The sequence below is a fragment of the Sus scrofa genome, chromosome X (genome assembly GCF_054392235.1).
Source record: "Sus scrofa isolate SSC_HxYL_T2T_F1_AM1 chromosome X, Sscrofa_HxYL_maternal_Yorkshire_Landrace_v2.0, whole genome shotgun sequence".
In the NCBI taxonomy this organism is placed as follows: Eukaryota; Metazoa; Chordata; class Mammalia; order Artiodactyla; family Suidae; genus Sus; species Sus scrofa.
The window spans coordinates 120878175-120903822 of NC_139401.1; the positions used below are offsets into that span (position 1 = coordinate 120878175).

The following is a 25648-nucleotide window of genomic DNA, read 5'->3' on the forward strand; positions in this document are numbered from 1 at the left end:
GATTGAGGCCAGGGATGAAACCTGCGTCCTCATGGATACTAGTCAGATTCGTTTCTGCTGAGCCACGACAGGAACTCTAGAATTTAAGCTTTTAAAAATTGTTTTCACATTTCGTTTTAACATTAAAGACTTGGTTTCTGCCCAGTGTTTTGATGGATGTAGCATGTCCAACACAAGCTTCTTGTACCTGGTTTTCCACTGCTCGGGAAGTTAACTACCTCATTTCTTTGGGGTGTCCCTAAGAACTCCAGAGCAAAGTCTGTAGATACCATATGGTCTATATGTTTTAAGTCAGACCCTCCCAAATGTAGCCCATGCAAATTTGGTCAAAATTCATCGGACTTTTCAGACGTAATAACAAATTAAAAGAAATTCAATTTTATTTCTATATTTTGGAATATGAATATTTATTTGGGAAACAACAAACTATGTCCTGTTTGGAGCCCATTAATGCAAGTGAAATGTGGGGAAAGATGGTATAAAAAATCAAAAAGAGATCCTGGGGGGGGGGAGAATGAGGACTTTCTGAAAAGTGGAGGAGAAGGCGAGGTAAAGGTTAGAGCCTCCAACCATATGAAGGCATATTTTCTGGTGATTAGCAGCAGTTACTTCCAATAGAATAAGCAAGAAAAAACAAGGCTTCAAGGGGGAATTCTGAGAAAGCTACAGAAATTGGGCAGCAGTAAATATTGTTTTACAAGTAATAATTACTTTAGCAAATAGCATTTTCATTTTCTTTTGTGATGAACTTTTTGATTTGTCTTGTTTTTAATTTAAACCGAGAAGGAGAGTTGAGTAATTTTTCTGTAATGGTGTCAGTGTATCTGGCATAGAACAGACTATCCAGACCTCTTTTGAGCTTTATGAGCCATGATTATATGCCTAAGGAAGGTCTGTGAAATCTCTCTTCCTAGGGATATTTTTTAATGAGTGGGTGGCTGTAGCACTTTATCATTCAGATATATTCCACCCTTGAAGTTATGGGCTTGAACAGCAGTTTTTCTCATGTCTGGACATGGTTATCACATGCACGTGCAACCTTTACTTCAAAGTGAAGATTATAGCAGGGCGGCACTTTGAGATTAAATGTTTTCCCCTAACCTTTAAAAATGTATTTATTCTGTTAATTGTACGCTATAAGAATTGATCTATTTAGTTCATTGTATATGGCAATGTAAGGATAGCAATAACTTATTTAAAATAAGGAATGAGATTAAATTATGGTACATCTTTACTACATAGCTATATAAACTTGTAGAATTTATGAGAAAAATTATAAGCAGTAAAAACAAAAAGTAGATTACGTATCAGTATTATATACAGTACAAATCCATTTTTTTGAAATAATTATGTATACACACATATACAGTAATTACTGAAAAGTGATTATCCCTGGATAATGGTGAGGTAAAACTTTTTCCTTTTGTCTTTATTTTATAAATTAATTGCAATGAACAGGTTTTTCTTTTGTAATTAAAAGCATAATAAACACATTGGATAAAATATATCTACCTTGGTCTGCATTTTTTTTTTGTCATAGGTGAAATGGCATTTGAACAGCAGTCAAAGGGATTTTTCAAAGACACAACCAACGTGCTTTTTCTTCTGATAATACCCAACTGTCTGATAGGAATACGTGGTGAGTATTAACATGAGATTTTAAGCGTTCATCGGCTACTTTTCACTTGGGTTTTAAGTCTACTTTGGCTATTGTGTATATTCAGAAGTATGCTATATTATTAATATTTTAGAAGCTATAAAACAAATACCCCAAACGGATAGTATTAACTTTAATTCTTCTCCCTAACATTTATGTGTGACATTAATATATGATAGACACGTTTTTTCAAGTGGGGATTTGGCATTAGATTAAGAGTGATTTAGAAATACATAGAAATGCAAGCTTGGAAAAAAGGCATCTTCTGCCCATCTTTTCTACCTTAGATTTTGTGTGCTGTGTTATTTAGGCCGAGCATGTTATTGGAAAGTGTGCCAAGAAAGCATGTTTTAATAATCATATTGCAAACTGCGATGAATAGGTTTTTATTTATTGTTATTATCGCTTTTGTTTTACTGCTCTTAGGAAACTGCCCTTGTAACTGGTGCTGATTCTTTGCTTCGTATATTTTACATTCGTTTGTAGACAAAGCAGAATGCACAGAGATCTCTTGAATTCTGTTATCAGTGAGTGGCATTTTCTTTCCTTAGTCTATCTTCATATGCTCTTGGTGGAAACAACAGCAATGCAGGATCTTCTCATAATTCACCAGCTACAATCACTGTCACAAACTCTCCTGTGTTGCTTTATTCTAGAAGATGAACTTTCAACTAAGCAATTCACCTATCCCAAGACTTTCTCACTAACGGTGAAACACACACACACTTGCTTGATCTCTCTCTCTCTCTCTCTCTCTCACACACACACACACATACACACACACACACACACATATGCTGGCGCAATAACAGAATTGTATGCATTATCATTTAAACTATATCCTATTTACCTTTTTCTCTAAATTTCCTAAAATTCTGTTTATCTACAGAGCTTGCATGTCTAATTGCTTTGTATGCCCTTAAAAGCAATGTAGTAGCACTTTCAAAGATGTTTTCCAAATAAGAACTATGCTGAAGATACAATCATACACAATCATACATCTTCAAGCTGCTAATGTATAGAAATATACTGTACCTCGACTTTTAAAAAAAAATTGAGAGCTCTATGTATGTGAATAAAAAAATAAATTTATACATTCTAATGAAATATAATTATTCCATTAATCAACATGTAAAAGGATTTTTCAAATTATATACTGAATATCTGTGCTAGTTTTTAATATTTCCAGTAATTGCTAGTTTCCACTTGGTAAGGAAAAATCACCTATCAAAAACAGTTTTTAAAATCAAGCTAGTTATACTGTACTGATCCAAGAATTGCCAGTTTTTCACATGAATCCTTAGATGTTTAATTTGTTGGGAAGGAATAGGTAGGGGAAGCAAGATGAATGGAAGCTAATTGAACAGCAAGAAAATAATATGTAATTGGAGCTTCACTGAATTTGTACTTAACCTGATTATCCCTGATCAATTTTGTATTCTAATTAAGTGCAGAAAAAAGACAATGTGGATAAATTGTGGTCTTTTATATTTCTGTGAATTACCTTTTATTCATCATCATGACTACTGATTTGATTAAATGCATGCTTAATATGTTAGGGATTTTCTGTAAGAATCACGTGCTTCCAGTTGCTCCCTAAGGGCTAAAAGGTTTGTTTAAAACTCAATTTTCTATTCAAAAGTCTTAGAATTTTTTTAAATGAGAAAAATTATGTGTTAAAAAATTTAATGCTGTAAGTAATTGGGGGTAGTATTAGCATTTTGAAAGATAGAAAGGTATCTTCATGAAATGAAGTTGAGAATTGGTTTAAATTTCCTCAGCTAATGAAGGTAGGAATGATTATCTAAAATATTTATTAAAAGTTTTTCCTTGTCATTAGAAATAATCAGAATGGTGGAAATCTGATGTAGGTGTACCCTTCATGGGAAAAAGTTGACACCAAGATTTTTTTGGCAATGGCCCTGATGGAATTGATGAGAATGGATATATTTGGGGGAGAGGTTTATTCACCTATGAATAAGTCAAACAATATTTATGAGATGAGCGGGATCGTGTTAGTCTCCTGAAACTGGGGTAGGAGTCTACAAATTGGCTGAAGACAAGTGAACTATCAATATTGCTTTTGTTACTTGGCTTCTTTACTTGCTGGAATTTAGTGAACCGATTGTCAACATACAAGGGGGCCCTCATGGAATGAGGTATGGTTGCAGTGATGTTCTTTGCTGAAATTTATAGATCATGCCCTATTGACACTTCAGCAAAAATAAACTTTTTCAGAATGATCAACTGCAAAGACTAAGGATGGGGAGTTCCCATTGTGGCTCGGTGAGTTAATAACCTGACATAGTGTCTGTGAGGATGTCGGCTCGATCCCTGGTCTTGCTCAGTGGGTTAAGGATCTGGCATGGCTGCAAGCGGCGGCTTAGGTCACAGATGTGGCTTGGATTGTGTGTTGCTGTGACTGTGGTGTAGGCTCACGGCTATGGCTCCATTTGACCCCTAGCCTGGGAACTTCCATATGCCATGAGTGCAGCCCTAAAAAGACTAAGGATGGAGAAAGCGAACAGTGGGATTGAGACTACTCCTCAGTTGTGTGAGGAACTTTCATCAATAAACCTTGGTAATCTTGACTATCTCATCTCAATATACTTCTCTCAACTCAGACAATTTCTTTTTCTCTATTTGGTTAATTTTTATTGTTTTAGTTGGATCCTAGGATGCCACAACTCACTATAATATGCACAAAATCGAGGATTTTGTAGTTGGTTTTCCATTGTTATTACCTTTTGACTTGTATATTGGGAGGATCCATTTCATAAGTAATCTATTAATTTTTAGACCAAAGCAGTTAGTTGTAACTTTTCCTTGAGATATTTTGTGGGTTTGGTTTTTTTTTTTTTTTTTTTTTTTTTTTTTTGCTTTTTAGGGCCGCACCCATGGCATATGGAGGTTCCCAGGCTGGGGTCAAATCAGAGCTATAGCCGCCGGCCTACACCACAGCCACAGCAAGGCAGGGTCCAAGCCACATCCACGACCTACACCACAGCTCACGGCAATGCTGGATCCTCAACCCACTGAGCGAGGCCAAGGAACGAACCCGCAACCTCATGGTTCCTAGTCGGATTCGTTTCCATTGCTCCACGACAGGAACTCCTTGTGGTTGATTTTTAAAAATCATTGTTAAGACTATGTTTTGTTATCCTGAATGTGCCAAGTAATTATCGTGCCAGTTTTCCATAGTGAAGGACACATACTAGTTTCCTAGGGCTGCCATAACAGAGTACCATGAACTGAGTAACCTAAAACAATAGAAATGGAATATTTCATGGATCTAGAGACCAAAAGTCCAAGATCAAGGTGTCAGTGATGTTGGTTCCTTCTGGACATTTCAAAGGAGAATCTGTTAATGTCTTTCTCCTAGCTTCTGGTGCTTGTCAGAAATCCCTGCCTTGCAGACATATCACTCCAGCCTCTTTGTCCATCATCACTTGGTGTTCTTCCTTGTGTTTTCACATGGCCTTATAAAGAGAGCAGTCATTGGATTTTAGTGTCCATCCTAATCCAGTGTGACCTCATCCTAACTTGATAACATCTGTAGAGACCTGATTTTCAAATAAGGTCACATGCACAAGTGCTGGGGGTTAGAACTTAAGCATTATCCTTTTTTTTTTTCTTTGTACAGGCACACCTGCAACATACAGAGGTTCCCTGGGCTAGGGGTTGAATCAGAGCCGTAGCTGCCAGCCTAGGCCACAGCCACAGCCACACCAGATCCAAGCTACTTTTGCGACCAACACCACAGCTTGAGGTGGCACCGGATCCTTAACCCACTGAGCAAGGTCAGGGATTGAACCTGCATCCTCATGGATACTAGTTGGGTTTGTTACCGCTGAGCCACAGCAGGAACTCCCATATGTCTTCTTATACATTATAAATATATAAATATATTTTAAAATGCATATTTGTGTATGTATATGCTAGTTTTCACATGGTCACGAAGAGGATAAATATAAGTGAAAAAATGTTTTTCAAATATTTTGAAAACGTCTTTTTAAACCCTTAAATATGTGTTCATATTCAATCAAGTATTCCTGTTTTACTTATAATCTTATAAAAGAATAGCCCTCCAAATTCATCCTAACGTGAAAACTCATTGCAGTAAAAACTTAGATTCTCAGATCAGGGAAAAAATATGGTTCTTAAAATTTATAATGACTAAATCAACTAATCAAGCTTGTCATTTCAAGTATATTCAAGTATCTAATGAAGGCTTTCTGTGTACATAAACTATACTTAAAACTGTAGGTTCTGTGGAGATGAGTGCGATACCATTTCTGTCTTGAAGCACGATAACACAAGTATAAAAATAATAACAATACAAGGCAGTCTAAGATAATATGACTATAAATACACATAGGAAAGGACCTCTGTACTGTAAAAGTAGGAGAGAAAGACAGTAGTCAAATCATAAAATCTTAGAACTTAAAGGATTTTAGAAGTCTTTTAATCTACCTCTCAATATAGGAATCCTTTTGAGAACTCCAGACAGGTTCTCTTTTAGCCTTATTTTGAAATCCTCTGATTTCTAAGTAAACTCCCTCACAGGCCAGTTCATTCTATTGTCGGACAACTCTCACTGTTAGAAAGGTCTTACCTTAAAAGGGGGGATGCGGTTAGAGTCAGGATCTAGGTAGCCTGCTTCACTGGTTCTTTAGAATTGAGGCAAATCAAATGAGCTATTAAAAGCACATGAGTTAAGATTCTAATTCTGCATTCTTTGTCCCTGCTCCTTGAATTATTAGTATTTCCACTATAGGATATTTAATCTCATCTCCTAAATGAATTTTTAAAATTCACCTAGAAGCAACTATATATAAATATCCATGATGAAAATGCATGTATGGTGCTTTGGATATCTATGGAGAAAACTAATTATAATTTGCCCTAAGTATTTTTAAGTATTTTAGATCGTAAAAGTTGAGCGTGAAAAATCTATCATCTAGGTAGACTTCACTCTCAGATACTTGAAATTGTGCATTTAAAAAAGGCCAGGTAGCTCCCCGTTGTGGCTCAGCAGTAACGAACCTGACTAGTAATCATGAGGACATGGGTTTGATTCCTGATCGCGCTCAGTGGGTTAAGGATCCAGTGTTGCCATGAACTGTGCTGTAGGTCTCAGACACAGCTCACATCTGGCATTGATGTGGCTCTGGCGTAGGCCAGAAGCTACAGCTCAGATTAAACGCCAGCCTGGGAACTTCCATTATGCTACAGGTATGACCCTAAAAAAGACAGGAAAAAAAAAAAAAAGCCAGAGAACAGTTTAAGTTACTCTGGCAAAAAGGTAGCTTAGTTTCCCTGGAGTTCCCATCGAGGTGCAGCGGAATCTAACTAGGAACCATGAGGTTGTGGGTTCAATCCCTGGTCTCACTCACTGGGTTAAGGATCTGGCGTGGCTGTGGCTGTGGTGTAGGCTGGCAGCTGTAGCTCCAATTCATTTGACCCCTAGCCTGGGAACCTGGGAACCGTATGCCGCAAGTGTAGCCCTAAAAAGCAAAAAAAAAAAAAAAAAAGGAGCTTAGTTTCCCTTAAATTCCATGATATCTCACAGATTTCTTAAAATGTGCTTCTTAACCCAAGAGTAAGTAAGACTGATTTTTACACATGTCCATAATGTATAGGTGGAGAGAGTCGTCAGACATTATGTGGGAATCTCGGCAACTTGCTCGACTTTCTTAATAGTGGAAGACTTAATGACCCTCGTCTCCCAGAAGCAATGTTAAATCCATGCACTTTTTAACCAAACCCTGTAAATTGACCCATAAGTTATTGCATGACATTGGAGGCATTACTGACAGCAGAGTAGATTGGTAACATTCGTTCATGCCAACCTTCCAGGCCAGTGACCAGCCAAGATTATGAGGGAGTACAGGAGTCAGGAAGCCTGACTTGTAGCTCCTGCTCTGCAGGACTTTGGGCCGGTCACGTCACCTCTCTGAGCTTCATGTTTCTAATCTGCAAAATAGAGTTGGACTGGCTATTTATAAGATCCCTTCTGCCTCTTAAAATTTTATTGATTCTGTAAAAACATCTGCCTTCACCTTTGTTAGCCCGACAGCGAAGTCATGATGACATTAAACTCCAGAAGGCTTTAAGAAAATATTTAGGAAATTAGAGAGCTTTGTACCTAATATTTTGACTCTTTCTGGCAACAAGCAACTCATTTTGTTCCGCCTCATCAATAGTTTCCTCTCTTCTATGAATCATGCATGCTTTGTGATGAAATATGGAAAGCTAATTTCCCTTTGGTTTCTTGTTTTGTATGGATAAATTATCCTCTCAGGATTTCCATATTAATAACAAGTTCCTACTGGCAAAGCACTACCGTAAAATTCTCTTTCTATTGTAACCTCACCTTAAGACAAAGTAGAGATATACTGGGTATATTTGTTTCAGAGAAGCAAAGGAGACAGGGCCAAAAGCTACATCAACTATAAAAATTCTATCCCAGTACACATTTGAAAAAATGTTCAGCTAGTGCTAAAAAGCAGATTACCGGTACAACAGCCTTTTCTTTCTCCTTAAGAATTATTATATGGCTGTACGAAAAACCTCTAACCAGTTTAGTTGATTTCCTGGCATGACTCTTGTGCTCGTATGGTAACTCTCCATGGACACACTTGAAAGTCACAAACAGCTGATCTGTGACTTTGTGCTAAGGAAAGAAATATTTTAAAATTACATTATCCAGCAGAGGAACCTAACTATACTTTCCATTTCTAGTCCAGCTCTTCTGAGAGGATGGGTTTAGTTGGCTTCGTTAACTAGACTTATATTCAACTCTGCTGTGGTTTACATCAAGTCTTATTCTCAGATAGTCTTCTTTTTTTTTTTTTTTTTTTTTTTTTTTTGTCTTTTGTCTTTTTTGTCTTGTTGTTGTTGTTGTTGCTATTTCTTGGGCCGCTCCCGCGGCATATGGAGGTTCCCAGGCTAGGGGTCGAATCGGAGCTGTAGCCACCGGCCTACGCCAGAGCTACAGCAACGCGGGATCCGAGCCGCGTCTGCAACCTACACCACAGCTCACGGCAACGCCGGATCGTTAACCCACTGAGCAAGGGCAGGGATCGAACCCGCAACCTCATGGTTCCTAGTCGGATTCGTTAACCACTGCGCCACGACGGGAACTCTCAGATAGTCTTCTCATACGTGTGAGGTCATTGGAGAGGAAGGTGCTAAGCCTAGTGTATTGGGGCTGTCAAGAGAAGTTCAGCTAGGAGCTCCCGTTGTGGCTCAGTGGTTAACGAATCCGACTAGGAACCATGAGGTTGCGGGTTCGATCCCTGGCCTTGCTCAGTGGGTTAAGGATCTGATGTTGCCGTGAGCTGTGGTGTAGGTTGCAGCCGAGGCTCAGATCCCGCGTTGCTGTGGCTCTGGCGTAGGCTGGCGGCTGCAGCTCCGATTTGACCCCTAGCCTGGGAACCTCCATATGCCGCAGGAGCAGCCCAAGAAATGGCAAAACGACACACACAAAAAAAGAAGTTCAGCTAAAACTTCCTTAAATCTGATGTGGAATACGTTCCCACACCACATTTTTTTGACCACCCAAAATGCGTATTTGTTTTTTAAAATATATTTTATTGAAATATAGCTGATTTATAATGTGTTTATTTCTGCTGTACAGCAGTGATTCAGTTATACATGTGTGTTTTTTCATATTTTTTCCATTATGATTTATCACAGGATATTGGAATATAGTTCCCTGTGCTATACAGCAGGGCCATGGTGTTTACCATGCCACATTGATTGGCAGAGACTTTTAAAGTTTTTATAATATTCAAGTCTGTTGAGAGTGTGGGGAAAGCGGTATTTAAATTCACTTCCTAATGTCCTTTCTGGAGGAAGTTTGGTAGTATGTATCTAAAGCCTTCAAAACACGTACATCTTTTGACATAGCAACTCCTCTAGGAATTTTTATTAGGGACAAATATGGGACAGGTTGAAACAAATGTTTACTGTTGTGTTATTTGTCACTGTGAAAAATCTAACGTTTTTAACAAATGGTGCTAGGGCAACTGAGTATCATCCACCTGCAAACAAGGAAGTTGGATTTGTACCTTATACCATATGCAAAAATTAACTCGAAATGTGTTAAATTAAACCTAAATATTGAGTTAAAACCATTAGATTCTTAGGAAAAAACAGGGGTAAATCTTTATGACCTTGGATTTGGCAATGGATTCTTAGATATAGCACCAAACACATGAGCAACAAAAGAAGAAAATAGATGAATTGAACTTTATAAAAATTAAGAACTTTTGTGCATCAAAGAACATGAACAAGACAGTGAAAAGACAGCCTACAGAATAAGTGAAATATTTGTAAGTCATATTTGATAAGGGTTTAATCCAGAATATATAAAGAACTCCTCTAACTCAGGAACAAAAAGATAACCCAATTAAAATATGAGCAGAGGACTTTATGAATAGGTATTTCTCCAACAAAGATACACAAATGGCCAATAAGCACATGAAAAGATGTTCAACATCATTAGTTATTAGAGAAGTACAAATAAAACCACAAAAAGATACCCCTTCATTCACGAGGATGGCTGTAATCAAAAAGACCGATAATAGCAAGTGTTGGTGAGGATGTGGAGAAATAGGATCCTTGCACATTGCTGGTTGGAATATAACATGATGTAGCAACTGTAGAAAACATTTTAACAGTTCCTCAAAATACTAACATAATTACCATATTATGATCCAATAATTCCACTCCTTGAAAACAAGGATTCAGACAGGTACTTGCATGCTAATGTTCCTTGCAGCATTATTCACAATAGCCAAAAGGTAGAAACAAGTCAAGGGTTCATCGCCAGATGCATGGATAAAAATGTGGTATATCCAAACAATGGAGTATTACTCAGCTGTAAAGAGGAATGAAATTCTGACACATGCTACAACATGGATGAACCTTGAAAACATGACGCTAAGTGAAATAAGCTGGACACAAAGGAACAAATATATAGCATGCCTCCTCTTATTTAGAATAGACACATTCCTAGAGACAAAAAGTAGACTACAGGTTACCCGGGGCTGGTGGGAGGGGGAATGGAGAGTTATTCTTAATGGGTACTGAGTATCTGTTTGGGATGATGGAAAAATTTTTGGAAATAGATAGTGGGAATGGTTGTACAACAATGTGAAGATAATTAATGCCACTGAATTATATACTTAAAATGGTTAAAATGGCAAGTTTTGCTTTTTTGTTTTTGTCTTTTTGCTATTTCTTGGGCTGCTCCCGCGGCACATGGAGGTTCCCAGGCTAGGGGTCGAATCGGAGTTGTAGCCACCGGCCTACGCCAGAGCCACAGCAACGAGGGATCTGAGCCGTGTCTGCGACCCACACCACAGCTCATGGCAACGCCGGATCGTTAACCCACAGAGCAAGGCCAGGGATCGAACCCGCAACTTCATGGTTCCTAGTCGGATTCGTTAACCACTGCGCCACGACAGGAACTCCCAAAATGGCAAGTTTTATGTAAAAAACAAAAAAACCTAGTATCTAACACTAAAAGATCAGTGAAGCCAGCACTTCTCAGGGTGTTTTGTAAAATATGAACAAGTAGGTGTCCTGAAGGATTAAAGATCGGGGAGGCCCCGGGGAGTCTGTGTTAAAGTAAGTTTGGGCAAGTCAGTTAATTCATGTCTTGAACATTGTGAAAGCTCAAGAAAGAGGATATGATATGGATCATTTTTAAACTATTAACCTAAGTTCTCTTTTTTGAGGGTCATCGTGTAGAATTGATGTCTTGTAGAATCCTCTTTGGGAAACATTAGGTTAAATTATAGTACATTTCATTCCATGGAAATCTCCACACCCATTAAGAATAATGACGTGGTCATATATCACTTGACATGGAAAAAATGTGTACACTGTATTGTAAAGTAAAAAAGAAGTGCAATTAGTGGGATCTCATTTGTATTTTTAAAATGTATATGTATGTATTTGATAGGGCTGTATAGCAGCAAAAAGTCTGTTAGGCTATGTGCCAGAATGTTTAAATCTCTGGGAGATAGGAAGATGCATGGTTTTGTTTTCACTTGCTTTTCTCTTTGCTTGTCTGTATTTTGAGGGTTTTTTTTGCACATGGAATAGCTGTTACTTGTATAGTCAAGAAGTAACAGAAGTTAAAATAAATGTTTTAGAAACTCATATGCAGTTATTAATTATGTGAAGGAAGGGATGAGAGGATCAGGACTCTCTTACTGCACCTGGATTCTTCACTTACTTGTATTTGAATTCTTATTGGAGAAGAGTCAAAGAGGCTTTCTGCTATTGGAAAGTTTTAATCATTCAAAAATTCCCTCATATATTGAACTAAAATCTACCTTCCATCCTTTGGTCCTAATTTGTCGTAGAGAATGCCGCAAAATAAGAGGAGAGAATGCCATCTCCTCTCCCATAGACACTTCCAGATATTTGGCAACAGCTACCACGTCCAGACAGATCTTTCCTCCTCAAAGTCCCCATTCTAATCTTTTTTGTTTCCCCTCTGAGATGGTTTCCAGGCCTTGTTACCAACCTGGCCATTGGCCTCCAGTTTGTCACTCAGAAGTGGCCACAACCTTCCACACTTTTTTTTTTCACATTTGAATATCAGTTCCTAAAAAACTGTGATATTATTAGTTCAAAATACTTCCCAGTGTGGTGTGACTATACTCTGAATTGTATCCTAAGATTATATATGAGAGATACTCAATGATCTACTTCCCCCATCTTTTACTTTCTAAATTAAAATATTCCAGATCAGTTCCTCCCCCAATCTCCTACATTTATTGAAACCTTAGTAGAATTTTTTACCGAACACTGAAAGGAGAATGAGAGAGCTTCCACGGTGATGGGGAAGGCAAGGGATTCCCTGTAATCTGGCCAAGGAGTCTGAAGAATCTCTTTGTCCCAGTCATTTGGTACCAGTTTTTAGATAAGGTCAATCTGCATCCAGATTGATTGGCCTCTCTATTAAGAGGCACCTCGTAGAGTTCCTGTCGTGGCTCAGTGGTTAACGAATCCAACTAGGAACCAAGAGGTTGCGGGTTCGATTCCTGGCCTTGCTCAGTGGGTTAAGGATCTGGCATTGCCGTGAGCTGTGATGTCGGTCACAGACGCGGCTCGGATCCCACGTTGCTGTGACTGTGGCGTAGGCTGGTGGCTATAGCTCTGATTCAACCCCTAGGCTGGGAACCTCCGTATGTCGCGGGAGCGGCCCAAGAAATGGCAAAAAGACAAAAAAGGGGGGGGGCACCTCACAAGATGACAGTGAATGACAGTGACAGGCTCTGGTTCATGGTGAGGTAGAATCTCATTTCTTGTCATTGATCTGATCCCTGATCTTCCAGCCAACTTACTGTATATTGGTCTCCTTTCCAGCCTAATGAATGCTTTGCCTTTATTCCTTTTGCCATTTCTCCTACGTGGCAGGCATTGTTTGGAAGAATCTGATAAACTGTGCATACCAGTTCCAAATAGCATCAGGCCCAATGCCTTCCACTACACACATGTTCCTGTGGACTTAATTTTTTCAAGAGAGTAGTTTCCCAATTGTAGAGACAGCATCTTGGTATACAGTTTGCACAGGATACTTAATACTTCTATTGAAAAACAGAAATAACTACAATTTCAACTTTTGAAGAGTTTTCACTTTTGCTGTTTTAAAAATCAACTCTGTTGAGATATCATTTACATACTTACTACACATTTCACCCCTTGTAAGCTTGCAGTCAAGATAAAGACCATTTCCATTGTCGCAGAAAATGTCCATTACCCCTTCTGTAGATAGTCTTCCTCCACTCCTACCACCGGCTCCAGGTTACCACTGATCTCCTTTTCTTTATCACTGTAGATTAGATTGCTTTTTTATAGAATTTCCTGTATATGTATACAATCACACAGTGTATACTCTTGTGTCTGGTTGCCTTTGCTTAGAATGTCCTTGAGATCCATTCATGTGGCTTCTTGATCGGTACTTCATTACTTTTTATTGCTGAGTTGTGATTCATTGTATGTATAAGGTACAATTTGTTTATCTATTCACCTTTTCATGGAATTTGGGTTGTTTCCAGTGGGGGTTATGACAGACAAAGCTGCTACGAGTATTTGTGTTCAAGCTTTTGTGTAGACATATGTTTTAATTTCTCTGGAGTAAATACCTAGTAGGATTGATGTATTATATGGTGAGTGCATGTTTAACTCTGCAAGAAATCGCCAATCTGTTTCCCAAAGTAATTGCACCATTTTATATTCCCACCAGCAATGCATGTTCATTTATGTGGTTCATGTATATAGTTTCTTTAAACAGTGTTTTGACTTTGAAATCCTGTTTTTCAAAAGGGTTTGTTGTGTTAAATGCTGCTTGAGATAAGAACACCATCAATGAGGGTGAGGAAATATGTTTATTTTATTTAAAATGTTCATCAGCTTAGACTTGTTTTCAGGGACTTTATTTTGTATATCTTGAGTTTTGATATCTGGCCAAGTGCAATTATTCATTACTGTTTAAAAGGAACAGCTAAAGGGAAGACTTCCTTCAAAAGATAATCCTATTTGATTTAGAAAATAAACTGACCTGACATTCTCCAGAGGAGTCTAAGATTCTTAGGAATAGCTTCATATGACTTCCCACTTCTTTTAATTAACTTCAAGATAAAATCGTAGATAAATTATAGTCAGTTGAAGAGAAGCTATGGCTTGCTCAAGTCCCAGTGACATACTAAATGTGTATGCAGCCACCCAAACCCTCCTCACTCATTGGCAGAAGGGTCTGACTTTATGGATATTCTCCAGTGTCCTGTTGGCTAGGGGTTGTGGGTACCCTGAAAACTATGAAGCATGATATCAGCCTTTGGATCTTGGTGACAAGGAAGAAAGGAGAAAAAAGCAGAACAAAATAGTAGATGTACTTGTCTATTTCATCATAGCCACGATCTAAGCCTCTAATAGAGCACATATTACCAAGCAACAAGCTTCGTTAATTTCACTTTTTTACCAACTAGGAGCTCCCGCGTAAGTGCCAGAGTTGTCCCAGTCTTGTCTACAACTCGTCAAATGTTGAGCAGGAGAAGGAAGCCATTCATGTACTAGAAAATGTGGTACCACATTCACCAGGCTATCAACTGGTGATAGAAAGTTAAATCTTCTTGTTTCCTTTCCTACATTGTAAAAGCAGGGATAAGTGTGCTTGCCTTTAGAGATGTCTGTCCCATCATAGATGGTCTACACCAAGCAGATCCAATATTTTTTTTCCTTTGTGACATAGAACCCACATAATATCACATTTGAGGGCAATTTTTTATTTTTAAAAAAGCTTATTTTTATAAAACAATACTCAGATGGGAAAATCCAAAGAACTGGAAGATTAAAAATTTACTAACAATCTTAACTCCTAAAGATAATAAATAATAATATTTTGATGTACTTGTTGATAGTTTCCTTCCCTGTACATACATTTCTGGTTTGACGTAGACCCATTTGTTTATTTTTGCTTTTGTTTCCGTTGCTTGAAGAGACATATCTGAAAAAATGTTACTAAGACTGATGTCAAGAGCATACTGCCTATGTTTTCTTCTAAGGGTTTTATGGTTTCATGTCTTACGTTTAAGTCTTTTAATCCATTTTGAGTTGATTTTTGTGTATAGTGTGAGAACGTAATCAGTCCAGTTTGCTTCTCTTGCATGTCGTTGTTCAGTTTTCCCAACACCATTTATTGAAGAAGCTGTCTTTTCCCTCATTGTATATTCTTACCTCCTCTGGCATTGATTAATTGACCATATATGTGTGGGTTTATTTATGGGCTCTCTCTTCTGCCCGGTTGACCTATGTGTCTGTTTTTGTGCCAGTACCATACTGTTTTATTATAGGTTTGTTCTATAGTTTGAAACTAGGGAGTATGATAGCTTTCTTCTTCTTTCTCAAGATTTTTTTGGCTATTTAGGGTCTTTTGTGTTTACATAGAAATTTTAGAATTATTTGTTGCAGTTCAATGAAAAATGTCATTACTATTTTGATGAGGATTGAATTGAATCTGTAAATTCCCTTGGAGGGTGTGGTCATTTTAATAATATTAATTCTTCCAGTCCACAAACATGGTATATCTTTCCATCTGTTTGTGTTGTCATCATTTTATTTTATCAGTGTCTTACAGTTTTCTGCTATAAGAAGGCCTTTCACGTCCTTGGTTAGATTTATTCCTGGCAATCGTAAATGGGATTGTTTTCTTAATTTCTCTTTCTGATAATTCATTGTTAGTGCATAGCAATGCAACAGATTTCTATATATACTATAGTATATCTAGTACTATAGTATATTAGTTGTGAATCCTGAAACTTCTGCAAAATTCATTGATGAGCTCTAGTAGTTTTCTGGTGGCGTCTTTAGGATTTTCCATGTACATGTCATCTGCAAACCATGGTAGTTTTACTTCTTTTCCAATTTGGATTCCTTTTCTTTCTTTTTCTTTTCTGATTACTGTGGCTAGGACTTCCAAGATATTTTTATGTTGAATAAAAGTGGTAAGAGTGGGCATCCTTGTCTTGTTCCTGATCTTAGAAAATGCTTTCAGCTTTTCACCATTGGATGTGATGTTAGCTGTGGGCTTGACATATATGCCTTTTACTATGTTTTGATATGTTCCCTCTATACACACTTTGTTGAGAATTTTTATCACACTTGGATGTGGAATTGTCCTAAGCTTTTTCTGCGTCTACTGAGATCAATATGATTTCTGTTCTTCAGTTTGTGAATGTGGTGTATCCCATTGATTGATCTATGGGCATTGTACCATCCTTGCATCCCTGGGATTAAACCCCACTCGATCATGGTGAAGGATCCTTTTAGTGTATTGTTGGATTCAGTTTGCTAGTATTTTGTTGAGGATTTTTGCATCTATGTTCACTAGTGATAGTGGCCTATAACTTTCTTTTTTTGCAGTGTCTTTATCTGATTTTAGAATCAGGGTGATGCTGGCCTTATAGAATGAGTTTGGAAGCACTTCTTCCTATGTAATTTTTGGAAAAGTTTGAGACGGGTAGGTGTTAAATCTATATCGTCATTATTGTTCCCATTTATTTAGGAGGAAACTGAGGCTTGAGAGGGTTAATCACCTGCCCAAATTTCCTCCCAAACAAATGCGGAAAATAATGGTGCCTACCATGTAGAATTCTTGTGAAGATAAAAGTATCTGCTGCATGTAAAATGCTAAGCTACCTGGAAAATAATAAGCACGCAGTTTTAAAACTGCTAGTTGTTATTGTTCTTATTTACTAGCTAGTGTCTGTAATGAAGAGAAGAGGCCAGTCCTAGGTGTCATCTGGTACCTTCCCCTAGACCTTCATGGCTTGTAATACTGGGTTTCTAGTTATGCTGATGTTATAAAGCTTCCTTTAAAATAAATTTAAGGAGTTGCTGTTGTGGCTTAGCGGGTTATGGACCTGACTGGTATCCATGAGGATGCGGGTTCAATCCCCTGCTCCACTCAGTGGGTTAAGGATCCAGCGTTGCTGTGAGCTGTGGTGTAGGTCGCAGATGTCACAGATGTTGCTATGGCTGTGGTGTAGGCTGGCAGCTGCAGCTCTGCCTCGACCCCTGGCCTGGGAACCTCCATATACCTCAAGTGTGGCCCTAAAAAGCAAAAACAAAATAAAGCAAATTTAAGTAGGGAAAGGCAAATTGATTTAAAGAAATCATAAGGTATCAGGTATCAGGTGCTATGTGGCTATGGCACAGATGGTGATGAATATGCATGAGTGTCTACCTCAGTGACTCCTCATTCTACAACGTGTTCAATCTCTGTAATGGGGCGGCCATTCTATTTAATATTGTACCATGCAATATTAACTATTAATATTTAGTAATAATATACTATTCTATTACTATAATATAATAAATCCATATCCAGCACCTCTGATCCCCTTTAGCCTGCTCTACCTTTTCTTTTTTCTTAGCACCTTCTAACATCCTCTGCAGTTTACATATTCCTTTTGTTGTTTGTCTCTCTTTGCTAGAATGTAAGCTTCTCCGAGGCCGGAATCTTCTGTTTTTGTTCACTGAGTGCATCAAGTGCCTAAAACAGTGCATGACGCTAGCAGTTTCACACCATTTGCTCCCCCATCTCTGTGCATTTACTCATACTCTTTCCTTTGCCCTGAATAACTAATCATAGATCTAGGCCAATATTTAGTTCTAAGAATGTCCTTCACAGTCTGGGTTTAATATCAGTGAAATGTTTGAAAAGAGCCTCACTCTCAGTCCGTAAGGGATAAGTTAGAGAAATCGTGGTCGTGTCTCCTTGACGAAGAGCAATTGGGCAACATCTGTCAGAATTACACATGTGCAGAGCCTTTGAACTGGCAGTTGTTCTTCAAGGAGTTTATCCCAAGATATGCTGTTTGTGTGCCGAATGCAAACGTGTCGGTGAGTCACTGCCATGCTTTAGTCACTCCTATTAGACACAGCACTGACAGAACTCATTAAATTGTTCTGTAGAGCTGTATTTATTGATGTGGGAAGATCGTGATAGCAAACATGAATTCAGCTTGCCATGTGTCCGGCACTGTGATATGTATTTTTATATATTTTTATCTCATTTCATCCTCATAACTGCCCTGCAAGGTGGTTACTGTCAGAGTCCTCATTTTACACAGGCAGAAATGGACTCCGGGACGTTAATTTCCTTAACCAGAATCAGACCACTGATAAATAGCAAAACCAAGATGTCTGAAATATATTACGACAACGCGTTGTGTACTGTGATCCATTTTTGTAAGGAAAAAAATACGTATAGATATGTGAACATATATATGCATATAAAATGATGGGAAAGAAATACAGTAAAATATTACCAGTTACATGGTGGTTTTTATTTTCTTCTTTTTTGCTTATCATTCTTTTCCAAGTTTTCAGTCAGATTTGGGAGCTGACTTGGAAGGAAGAAGTGACGCCAGGAGGCATGTGTCATTTTAAAGATGGCTCAAGTTTCTCGGTTTGGTGGTGGTGTGAAACAGTAACATGGATATGAGGGGAGTGTTTGGAGGCTGAGAGGGAAAAGCCAGCGGGGAGGGAGAGCCTGCCCAAAGGGCCAGAGGGAGGCCTCTGGGGCCGAGGGCACGAGAAGGCGAGAGAACCTAGGGTCCAGGGACCGGTGGCAGAGGCGGCCTCGAGGAGGAAGGCCCTCGATCTCTTGAGGCCGAGGGCTGGGGGGCGAGCAGGCCGAGGCGGAGATGCGAAGTGAAGAGCGCAGGTTCGAGGCAGTCCCTGCCTGGTGAAACCCCTGAGGGCCCAGGGTGAGGGCAGGCGAGGGGATCTGAGGAGAGGGGAGGGTTGGGAACAATGCCTGAGAGCAGTGTGATACCGACTTGGAAAAGGACTGCCGGGTCCCGTCGCCCTGGGGGCCCCACGGAGGCTGGCTGGCTGCTTTGCAGCGGGGCCAACCCCATGACCTTCACCGGCAGTCGTTAGCAGGCCGGGAGTGGGGGATGGAGAGGATGGATGGGGGGTGTTCACGGGGCTGAGGACTGGCAGAGCAGGTGCTCCAGAAGGTCATGGGGAGGGCGAGCCTAGGGGTCAAGGCTGGCATGGCTAAGATAGCTGCGCACAGGGCCTGCTTGTGTGGAGGCAGGCCAGCCGGCAGGCTGCAAGTGACCTCTGGGAAAGGACAGGAAAGGAGGGACAGGCTGGGGGCTGTGGGGGCAGAGGGGCAGAGAGAGACCCAGGGGAGGCTGAGGTCAGAGGAGTGTCTCTGAGTTTGATGTGTTGAGACCCTCCTCCGCTCCGGGGCGCTTAGAGTACGTGGGCAGGAGGAGCAGGAAAACCGTGCGTGGGAAAGGACAAGGACAGCAGGAAACTGACGCCTCCCCGATGGAGGGCAGCTTGGCAACATCTCTCAAACCTACACGCCCACGGTCCTTTTCATCCAGCAGTTCGGCTCCGAGGCGTTTCTCTTACAGGTAGATAGACTTCACTTGCTTGGGTGCAAGCTGAATGCCGGAGGTGCGTCTGCAACACAGTCTGTAACAGCAGCAGACTGGAAACCACCTCAAAGGCCATCAATAGTGATTCGATTCGGTAAATAAATTAGGGTCCTGCCGTGGAATGCTGGGGAGCTGGGGAAAAGGAGGAAGCTCTTTATGTGTTGAGACGGAATGATCTCTTAAAAGATTTTGTGAATTGGAAGAAGCAAGGTACAGATCAGCAGGCATGGCTGGCAGTCTCTTTGCTAGCATGTGCATAAAACGTGTCTCTCTATGTCTGGAAGGATACATAGAGAGACCATTAATGTTGGCCGCCTCTGAGGAGGGAAAGCTGTTGGCCAGGTGCCAGGGTTTGGGAAGGCAACTTGGTACTTGTCCTTCTGTTTTGTGCTTTTTTTTTTTTTTTTTTTTGCCTTATGGAAGTGTGATGACAAAATTAAAATTGTGTATATTAAAGGTGTTCAACCTGATGTATCTTCTGAATTTTGAGCCACAGGAATAGTTTACTGAGAAAATTAAGTACTAAGTAAAAGCATAATATGTAACAATATATATAACGTGTGTCTATATAATATGTATGTGTATATGTAGTTTGAATCTTTCATATATATATATATTAAATCATTTTTTTAAGCACAACAAGAACTTCCATGAGAGATTTGCTTCACATCATTCGGTTTGCCAGGGTAATGGGTGGGGATTTGGATGAAACGAAGTTGACTATGTGTCAATAGTTGCTGAAGCTGAGTGATGGGTATATGGGGGTTCATTTTCATTTGAAACGTGACATGCCATTTTTGTAGGTCAAAAATTACCACATTTTGACTGTTCTCATTAGTTTTATAAATTTTCCATAATATAAAAGTTTTCAAAGAAAGGCAAAAAATGAGCTCCCACCAGGCTCCCACCGTTCATGTACTTTCTCATCCTGGCTCTTCTGTCTTGTAATCGAGTGGAAATTCCCATTCCCGCATTGACTTCTGAAACAGCAGCCCTGCCTTGCTGAGTTCCCTTTATTATGGATCCCGGTGCTGTTCTGGGGATTTTTCCTATTAACAACAATCTCTCCCCATCCTGTTGTGTGTTAATTGGGTACTACCTTATCCTTATTGCTGGTAAAGCTCCTCCTGTTCCTGAAAAATCACTTCTTTAGTTTCTCCTGATCACTCGCTGTCCTCTTCCTGCCTTGCAGTCTATTTTTAGCAATCGTAACTAATCTGGGGCCGGCCCTTACCCAAGGCTACTTATGTTTATCCATCTCGGGGCGGGTGTCTCTCAGACATTCAGTATATAGCACCACAAAGTTCATCCTAAGCACACTTGTGTTCAACCTTTCAGCCTCAAGTGGTTTTGCTTAGGCTGCCCTTCCTCTGTCACCTCTGCAGCTGTGGTGATTTTGGCCTGGCCCCTGGCACTTGCTAATCCGCACCTTGTTGTCTGTCCCCAGGAGGCAGGTGGCTTCCTCTTGCTGCCTACAGTCCCAGGCACATCTTCTCTACAATCCACCATCTCTTGGTCAGCTCTGCTTGCATGTCCCATTGGCACCCCCAACTCAGTTTCCCCAGCCTTAAGCTTCCCCTTTCCCTCCTCTGTAAAGAGCCTCCTCCAATGCCCTCACCCTAGGAAGCCTGGCTTTAGCATACCTCCTCTGTGCTGTCACAGCATCCTTTATCATGCTGGCCTCTTTTTCTGTCCTCCCCTGCCCCAGGCTGTGAGCTTCCTTCTGTCTGTTGTCCCTTGGCTATCTCACACCCAGCACATAGCATCAGTCCCAAGATTAAATGCTCAAAATCATATATTTTTTAAAATTTGAAGTTGAAATACTTTAGACTTACAGAAAATTGTATGCAAAAAAATAGTAAAAAGAAATTTCACATACCCTTGATGAAGATGTATCTGTTGTTAACATCTTGTTACATTTACCATTCTCTCTCTCCCTACACACACACACACACACACACACACACACACACACACACACACACCCTTTTTTTTTTCTGAAACACTTGAGAGTAAGTTGCAGACATCATGTCCCATCACCCCTAATACTTAACTTCAGTATGTGTTTCCCAAGAAGGTTCTGTCATATAGACACAGTAAGGTTGGCACATTCAAGAAATGTAACATTGATACAGTAGACAGTTCTGTAAGCTACGGGTCATATTCTGATTTTGTTAATTGTCCCAAGAATGTCCTTCATGGCCCCTTCTCTCTAGTCCTAGGATCACACATTGTGTTTTGTTGTCACGTCTCTTAATTCTCTTAAATCTCCTTAAGTCTGGAACAGCCCTCAACCTTTCTTTGTCTTTCGTGACATCAACATTTTGGAAGAACTCGGGCTGGTTGTTTTGTAGAAATGTCCCTCAATTGGGGTTTCCTGGTGAGTGTCACAATGAGAGGTTCTGCATTTGGGGCAGGAGTAAAACATAAAAAGGCACATGATGATTTGGGGGATGTTAACTAGATTACTTGGCTCAGATGGTTTTCCACTGTGAGGAAAACCATTTTTCTTTTTTTTAATTTTTAAATTTTTAATTTTTTTCTTTATAGCCTATCAGATAATGGTGTACCTTACAACAGACAGTGTGTTCACTCTTCTTCCTTTTGTGCTGAGTAACGAAAGCACAGGGCAGCCCTTCGAGGCTTCGTGGACACCGTGTTCCTCATAAACCGTCCACGCACTGGTTCTGGGATTCGTGGGCAGCTTGTCCCTAAATCAGTTGTTACTCTGGTGGTTGCCAAAGAGAAATTTGCAGAATAATACATGTGTATTGATCAAATGAATCACTCACTTGTCTCACAGAAGGGACGCTTCCTTTGCTAGGACAGAAGCCTCTGGTGGGCAGCTCGGCTCTAAAGCACCGTGATACTTTGCAGTGCCTGGAACCCTTAGATGGGGTTGGTTCTCCTGCAGGCCCCGCTGGCCTTTGGCAGGGCCCAGAGTAGACTGCGTGGCTTTCCCAAGCTGGTCCCCATGCTGATGGCCAACAGCAGCAGCTGTTTGAGGCCCCTTGCCTGGTATGTCCCACCCCTGCCTGCTCTTACTACTTTCTTTCGAACTCGAGGGCAGAGGAGGTCACAGGGCTATGTTTGCCTTCCATTTTGACGGGTTTGAAAAACACAGAATGGAGTTCCCACTGTGGCACAATGGGATCAGTGGTGTCTTGGGAACTGTGAGACACAGGTTCACTCCCCGGCCCTGCACAGTGGGGTTAAAGATCCCACGTTGCTGCAGCGGCAGCTTAGGTTGCAATGGCAGCTCGGATCTGATCCTTGACCTAGGAGCTCCACATGCCACGGGGGGCCAAAAAAGGAAAAAAAAAAAGGAAAGCCACAGAATGAAATTCCCTGTTGCGCACAAGCTCCTCTGCCATCCTGGAGACCCACATTCTTAGGCGCTGGGATCAAGGCAGCGTTTTCATGTGGGTTTACATACAGAAAAGGACAGGCAGTGTGGTCGCATGGAGGGCAGAGGGAGGTGCTTGTGCGCACTGTCTCGTGTGTGTGTGTGTGTGTGTGTGTGTGTGTGTGTGTGTCCCTACATGGCATTCTCTTTGTGTCTGTGTCTGTGTCTAAATTTCCCTCTTCTTATAAGGACACCAGTCACATTGGACTCGGACCCACCCTAATGACCTTATCTTAATCTGATTATATCTGCAAAGACCCTATTTCCAAATCAGGCCACAGTCACAGCTATGCAGGGCTAGGACTTCAGCAGAGAATTTGGGGTGGGGACACACATCAGCCCATAACAGGACCCGTGTCTGAAATCCGGTCCATCTGAGAACACAGAGTGGAGTGCTGTTCCCTCTAATGCCTCGGCCCAGTGGGACAGCTCTCTGTCCCTCCTCCTGGCTCTCGTCTTGGTTGGTTTGCCAACTTGCGAGAAAAGCAAACGGAGATGGGCAGAACCTGCTCGGCCCCTTTGAAACAGACTTCAGACACAATTTTCAAGTGATCACAAGCTATTCATGGAACCATTACATAGGGGAGGACAAGAGAGAACAGTCACAGTCTGCAAGGCTCTGGCCCCTGCGTTCCTTCAGAGAATTCACATAATTAGGAGGTAAATAGATTTGTCACCATTTGACAGATGGCAAGCACAAAAGCCAGAGAGGTAAAGTACCTTCCCACAGATCACACAGTTACTGCTAGTAAATGCCACGCAGGCCAGAGTCATGCCTGTGAAGCACAGAACCTTCTAGCCCCGCAGTAGGCACTTAGCAAATCTTCATGGGCCGGATGAGCAAGGGCATGACCAATTCTGGGCCAAGAGCTCTGATCCTAGCTTCCTGATCCATTACTCTTTCCACTGTACCTCGCAGAACATTGCAGACTCAGGTGTGGTCCCAAGACAGTGACTGGAGTACACATGTCACTGGGTCCTTCGCAGATTCTTTTGCTGTGTTTGATGACCTTCTCAATTCTGTGGTAAAAGCATATCAGTCTGTAATTGATTTTTTCATACTTTGTACCTAATAAACTGATCAAAAAGCCATTTTTGTCAAGATACTTAAGCCACTGACTTTAAGTTTACTTGAGCTACATAATATTTATCTAAAATTATATTTGCGAGAGTTCACATCATGGCTCAGTGGTTAACAAACCCAACTAGGATCCCTGAGGACGCGGGTTCGATCCCTGGCCTCGCTCAGTGGGGTCAGGGATCCTCCATTGCTGTGGCTGTGGTGTAGGCTGGCAGCTGCAGCTCCAATTCGACCCCTAGCCTGGGAACCTCCATAGGCGATGGGTGTGGCCCTAAAAGACAAAAAATTATATTTGCACTAAAGGCGGGACTTAGCACATGGAGAGTTTTACCATCACAGCATGTCAAAGAAGTAGAGAATTCAGCACGTTGGTTTCATATCTTTGAAATGGGATGTCAATACACCTGGAACATTAAATTCTATAAATCAACTATACCTCAGTTAAAAAAATAATTTTAAAAAAAGCAAGTGGAGAAAACCAAAACCAAACAAAACAAATGGAATGTTGATATTCCCATGTGCCCGTTTCTGCATCTCCATCGGTATCACTGAGGCAGCCGGGAAGGCACCACTTAGCCTAGCCAATAGAGACTCGTTAACAGCATGCTGTGTGCTCAACCCTGTGCTGGGTACACGGGGAGAAAGAACAAGAAAGAAGCTCTCTCAAGGAGCTTCCAGTCTAGTAAATACCGTGGCACTCACGCCAGAAACAATGTGCAGGGCAAGGAGAAGGCAGACATTTGCTAAGCACCTGTTGGGTGCCAGACATTTTACAAACCCTGTAAGGCAGGTATGATCCCCACTGACCTGATGGGCAAACTGAGGGGCAGAGGGGTTAAGACAGCTTGCTCAAGATCACACAACTGATAAGCAGTGGAACTAGGATCTGAACCCAGGTCGCTACGACTAAAATAAGAGGAAAATAGACAACTTAGACCCCTGTGCTCCGGGCCAGATAAGATGTATTGAACAAGTTTCAGTGAGACGCCCATGGAATCCACAGAGGCCAAGATGGGGCCTCTGGGAAGGAGGGTGTGTTGGGAAACTCCCACCCCAAACCCCTTACACCTGTTCCCACGGAAGGGCTCGGGCTCTGCCTGTCTCCTCTGCTGGTGCACTGGGGAGGTGGCGAGGGGAGGCCAGGTCGCATTTCTCCCTTCCCCTCCAAGGGCTCCCTGTCTGAGGCTAGTTGAACTGTTTATCTTTCCAAGGGCTCATCCTCCTGGGGCGGTTTCTCCACGCTTCTCCAGGCCAGGCGCGCAGCTCCCCTGAGCTGAGAGGAGCCTCTCGCTTTACCGAGACCCCGCACCCTCCTGACCTGTCCTCTGCATCTCGCCTACTCATGCTTTTGTTCACAGGGAAGGCATGACAGGAATTTAACGTGTTTCTGCTTTTTTTTCATGACAGGGAGAAGAGCTGGCTTAGTCAGATCTAGAACCTCTCAGCCTGCTCAAGGTATTACCAATTGAATAGCTCCATCGGAATCGTCCCACCTGTAGATTAAACTTTTAGAAGCGACA

The 25648-nt window shown here is 41.0% G+C and overlaps 1 protein-coding gene across 7 annotated transcripts in view; it reads left to right on the forward strand.

The window, feature by feature from the left end:
• Positions 1 to 25648, forward strand: part of PABIR3 (PABIR family member 3) — a 63059-nt gene extending 37411 nt beyond the window's left edge. For 5 of the 7 annotated variants that reach the window (XM_013983825.3, XM_085006677.1, XM_085006676.1 and 2 more), the window contains 2 exons: positions 1541 to 1639; positions 25536 to 25648. The gene's annotated coding sequence lies outside the window, so the exon portion shown is untranslated. Of the gene's footprint in view, positions 1 to 1540; positions 1640 to 2083; positions 2759 to 25535 lie in introns of those variants that run through there. The other 2 variants (XM_085006675.1, XM_085006678.1) reach the window with 2 other exon arrangements.